General features: G+C 36.6%; 1 non-coding gene across 1 annotated transcript; it reads left to right on the forward strand.

Annotated features, from left to right (window-relative positions):
- The first annotated feature begins 3,189 nt into the window (after nt 1-3,189).
- Nucleotides 3,190-3,308, forward strand: LOC128604504 (5S ribosomal RNA). Its single transcript, XR_008385190.1, has one exon. It is a non-coding gene; the product is annotated as a 5S ribosomal RNA (ribosomal RNA).
- Nucleotides 3,309-6,000: the final 2,692 nt, after the last annotated feature.

Below are 6,000 nucleotides of genomic sequence, written 5' to 3' on the forward strand. Positions count from 1 at the left end.
AATTACTAACAAACTTGCATGGCAGAGCAGGGAGAAATTATTGAAGAAAAAAAAGGTCATATGTCAATGTTCATGATTATTAAAAATGTTGTACAGCTGGTGTAAGAAATCGCCAGCAGCCTGGAGTCTGGAGTCCCAACAGAGACCCAACTAAATCTGCAGGTTTATTGAGAACTCACAGAAGGTCAACACAGTACTATCAGGATTATAATCAATCTGTCTGTCAGTGTGCAGTACACACAGTTGATGGCAAGTAAAATGTCCACGTGCCCTGCATTTGGAGGTTCTGGAAACACATAAGCCTCTTTGGCACTCAAACCTACCACCTGCTGGACAACAAGATATTAACTAGTCAGGTGAGATTATAGTTTATACCCTTTCAATATCATGAATTTTTTTTACTACTACTACTAGATATTTGACCTAGTGTATTTTCAGATAAGAAAACCCCTTTGGATTTGCTGATCTCTTAAACAGCTTCCAAACATAAAATTGTCACCCAGCATCAGTTAATAACCCTCTCTCAGATGCCTTTTAAACATGTTAATCCTGTTCTTCTAAACCCATTCACCACCATGAATTAATGTATTGACTATTAAAATTGAGACACTCAGAGCAGTTTCCCAATATCTTACACTAAGAAAGTCACCAGTAGGTTACACACCTAAACAAAAAATGTGCTTGTGTTCATTCTTATAAACTTAATTAGCCTTTAATAAGACATTCACATGAATAATTTCTGGTAATTTGTAATGATAATCTCTTAATAGAGTTTGAGAATGAACGAAAAATCTTACAGCACCTGGTATCCAAGTACTAACCAGGCCCAACCCTGCTTAGCTTCCAAGCTCAGACAAGATCGGGTATTCCGTCTCCTGTCAGAATTGATATGGAAGTTAATAAAGTGATGCAAAATGAGATGCATGGTATGAACTAAAAATGAGAGTTTTGGTACAAATACAGAATGTCACCGTGTACCATGTGGTTGTGGCCCAAGATTAAAACAGCTTTCAAACGTCTCTTATTTTCATATATCTACTGTATATAATAGGAGTAGTTGTAATAAAGTATATTTAATAAAATTAGAAAATTTTCAGCTCACAATATCTGTTCCCAATGTTCATAGTCTTTCTAGAGAGCAGTTGGTTACCACCTTGAAATAGGGATATTTTAACGTTGTCTATCTCTATGGTCCCATTTGATTGTTTCAATTTGTTTAGATCATGAAACTAACTCACTGATGTTTATCAGGGTGCATATTTTCCACAAGGGGGCGTTACTACTGACACTCTTAATACCTTTTTCTGTGTATTGGGACCAGAAGCACATTATGTACTCTAGGCAGTTTTAGGCAGGGGTTGGTAGAGTTGCCAAAATTTTTATTCAAGTACAAGTAAAACTACTTATAAAAATAATTACTCAAGTAACAGTAAAAGTAATAATGTTAATAATTACTTGAGTAAGAGTAATAAAGTAACCAATGAGAAGAATACTCAAGTAGCAAGTTACTAGTTACTTTGGATCTGATTAAAATGAAGGGAAAATCCTGAATCTCAGCCAACATGGAGAACTATGGAGTCACATCTCTCCATGAAAGTCTGTCTGTTCTGTTTATATGATATAAAACCTGGGTTCAAGAGGAAGCAACATATCCCAGTCCTGATGACTACAATAACACAGAACCTGTCATTTTCAACACAATATCTCAATCTCTCGCGCTCTCTCTCTCTCTCTCTCTCTCAGACACACACACACAAACAAATATTTTCCCACCAGTTGACTGTCTTTATTTTCACAACATGTTAAGAACACAAAGTTGTCAGCATCTGCATTTAAACAATACAACAGAGGACAGACTATGGAACAGAACAGAAAATGTGTGGATGGAGGGGGAGAGAGAGAGAGCGAGCTTTAAAAGTTACTCAAGTAAATGTAACGAGGTAAATGTAGCGTGTTACTCCTCTGGTTTTAGGTAATATGGCATGTTTGGTGTCTTTTAAAAGGAAGATGCTATGGCACATTAAAACGCAATTAAAAAGCAATTAAGTCTATTAACATCTGTCACTTAAAATTACAATTTAATATAAAAGTGTAAAGGTATGGATGCTTGATTGTAATTGTATGAAATTAATCAGATTAACATATAAATAAACAAAAAATAAATCAGGAGGAATCGAGGACAAATGTACTTATCAAAGACTAAAACCATCTAAATTTAAGCATGTGAAGTACAAGTGCAATAATGTATCATTACTTTTTATTCCAGTTTTCTTGGTGAGGGTCGCAGTGGCAACATGTTTTAATTGACGTTTATTCTGCATTTATGAAACGGATAGTTCTGACTGGCTGAGCCGCGATCGATGCCGTTGTAAATTACTCTATAAACACACACCTGCGACCTCATTACGTCAGTATTACTGCGCCAAATAAATCGTTTCAAAATGTCAGATTTTGTTAGCATTTGTTATGCTAATAATACCAGTTTCGGGGGGGGGGTCAACTAACAAAACGTCTATTATTCAACAACCGTGTTTTCTTTTAAGTATACATTACAGTTTGGCAGCGCGGTAACATACAATAATAAATCAGACTCCAATGCTAATTGTTTTCTTTTTGCTAACTCACTTTACCCATTCATGTCATGAAGCTCTTCCTCTGTCAATAAAGGCGGTTGATATCAAAGGTGCATTATCGCCATCTAGTGGACTGTAGTATAAACGTTTAAAGTGTTCATAATTATAGTGTTGCTGCGTCTGTTCTGCTTGGCAACCATTCTGCTAAATGCTGCTGAAGAACTACATTGCTTGGTGGAAGAATGATTATTTCTCACCTATTTAAAGACATCAATCAACCATTCTCTAGAGAGATTGGGATATATTGGGAAGGTGGTTGAATATAGCAGATAATATAAGTTAACAACTTGTATATTGTATTAAAATATGCTTTGTTACAACTATTGATTATTTACAGTAGATATGTATAAAAAATATATTTTGGAAGCTGTTTTAATCTCAGGCCACTACCACGTGGTACACGGTGACTTTCTGTATTTGTACCAAAACTGTCACACCTTTAATTCATATAGTGCATCTCATTTTACATCACTTTATTAACCTCCATATCAATTCTGACCAGAGAATGGAGGTTGATGCTAACTCCTTAAATATGGATGTTTTAAGGGTACTTTTCGTTTACGGCCATACCACCCTGAGAACGCCCGATCTCGTGTGATCTCGGAAGCTAAGCAGGGTCGGGCCTGGTTAGTACTTGGATGGGAGACCGCCTGGGAATACCAGGTGCTGTAAGCATTTTAACTTTATGTTATTTATTTATTTTTTAAAATCTGCATATGCACAGTGCGGCGTAAACATCAATGAAAACATGTTGCTATCGCGACACCACCAAGAAAACCGGAATGAAAATAAAAGAATGAATGAAAGAATGAAACATTATTGTACATTATTGTGCATTATTGTGCATTATTGGACAAGTACAAAACAAGCGTACATTTCTTTACACTAGCGGAGTATATAATTTCACTGTCCTCTCCTTTTTAAAAGAAACAAAGCATGTCATCTTATCTAAATTTACATTACTGGATATGAAATTTAGCCATTATTATTATAATTATAATAATAATAATAACAATAATAATAATAATAATAATAATAATAATAATAATAATAATTATTATTATTATTATTATTATTATTATTATTATTATTATTATCACAAGGTTATCATATGCATGTGTGTAGCCCTACATATCGTTTTATTTTTATTTTTAGGAGACCTAACAACACTTTCCAATAATAAAATAAAAATGAAAGGAAACAAATAAAGGAATCAAGAAGTTTCAATTTTAAAAAAAGAAGAGTACTTAAGTACATGGCAAAATGCTGAATTAAATGTCTCAATGTTCCTCGCATATCCAGGAATTAACAAGAGCACAGTGTCTGAGGCGAGGCACCACTTGGCATAGAGTACATAATGTGAAGCTGGTCCCGATGCACACAGAAAACAAGTATTATAGTGTCACTTGCGCCCCCTTGTGGAAAACTCTCACCCTGATAAACGTCAGTGAATTATATGCATGATGTGCTTTACATCTAAAATACACTCGCTGAGCACTTTATTGGGAACACTATACTAATTGTGGGTGGGGCCTCTCTATGTTCTCAAAACAGCCTCGGTATTTTGTGGCATGGAATCCACAAGATGTTGGAAACATTCCTTTGAGATCCTGGTCCATGCTGACATGATTGCATCACACAGTTCCTATAGATTTCTCCAGGTGCACTTTCATGATGTGAATCTCCCGTTCTACCGGATCCCAAAGGTGTTCTATTGGATTCAGATCCTGTGACTGGGAAGGTCACTGAAGAACACTGAACTTATTGTCATGTTCATGAAACCAGTTTGAGACTTTTGCTTTGTGACATGGTGCATTATCATGCTGGAAGTAGCCATTAGAAGAAGATGGTACATTGTGTCCATGAAGGGATGCACATAGTCAGCAACAATACTCAAATAGGCTGTGGCATTCAAGTAATAATTGTTTGGTATTAATGGGCTCAAAGTGTGCCAAGAAAACATTCTCAGACCAGGACTGTTGACACAAGACCGGTTGAATCTATGGATTCATGCTGCTGACAATAGATTCTGACCCTCCCATCTGTGTGCCTCAGCAAAACTAGAGATTCATCAGAGCAAGCTTCATTTTCCACTCTTCAACTCTCCAGTTTTGGCGAGTCTGTGCCCACTGCAGCCTTAGGTTTCTGTTCTTGGCTGACAGATGCAGAACCTGACGTGGTCTTCTGCTGTTGTAGCTCATCCAACTCAAGGTTCCACATGTTGTGCATTCTGAGATTCTTTTCTGCTCACCACAATTGTACAGAGTGGTTATCTGAGTTACTGTAGCTTGTCAGCTCGAACCAGTCTGGGCATTCTCTGTTGACCTTTCTCAACAATAAGGCATTTGCGTTGGCAGAACTGCTGCTCACTGGATGTTTTTTCTTTATTTCAGAGTAAATTCTAGAGACTGTTGCGTGTGAAAATCCCAGGAGATCAGCTGTTATACAAACACTCAAACCAGCCTGTCTGGCACCAACAATCATGCCACGGTCAAAATCACTGAGATCACATTTTCCCCCCATTCTGATTGTTAATCCATCCATTTTCTGTACCTCTTATCTTTACTGGGTTGTGAGGAACGTGGATCCTATCCAAGGGGGCATGGGGTACAAGGCAGGAGACAATTCATGCCAATTCATCACAGGGCACAACCATACACCCATTCATATACTACGGGCACTTTTTGGACATGCCAATCAGCCTACAACGCAAGTCTTTGGCCTGGGGGAGGAAACCAGACTACCCAGAGGAAACTCCTGAAGCACAGGGAGAACACACATACTCTGCACAGTAAAAATGATCACACTGGAATCTTATGTTAAGTTTTCCTACCTGAATTTTTCAAGTCTCTAAATTACCACAAATGCCTTTAAATAATAATTAATAATAATAATAAAAGAAAAATAAGAAGAATAAGAAGTAAATAAACTTTTTTTTAACTTCTAGTAATTTGTAATATTAACCTAAAAAAATTTAAAAGACATGAATATGTAATATGAACAGAAACAAATTCACAAAAGCTTACAGCACCTGGTATTCCCAGGCAGTCTCCCACCCAAATACTAACCAGGCCCAATCCTGGTTAGCTTCCAAGATCAGACGTTCTCAGGGTGGTATGGCCATAAGTGAAAGACAAAGTTAAAACATCTCTATTTAAGGATCTAAAATCAACCTCCAGTCTCCTGTCAGAGTTGATATGGAGATTAATAAAGCTATGCAAAATGAGATGCATGGTATGAACTAAAAATGAGAGTTTTGGTACAAATACAGAATATCACCATGTACCACGTAGTTGTGGCCTGAAATTAAAACAGCCATCAAATAAACTAACAAACAAACAAATAGATAGATAGATAGTTGTAATAA

Source organism: Ictalurus furcatus, chromosome 2 (genome assembly GCF_023375685.1).
Source record: "Ictalurus furcatus strain D&B chromosome 2, Billie_1.0, whole genome shotgun sequence".
Lineage (NCBI taxonomy): Eukaryota > Metazoa > Chordata > Actinopteri > Siluriformes > Ictaluridae > Ictalurus > Ictalurus furcatus.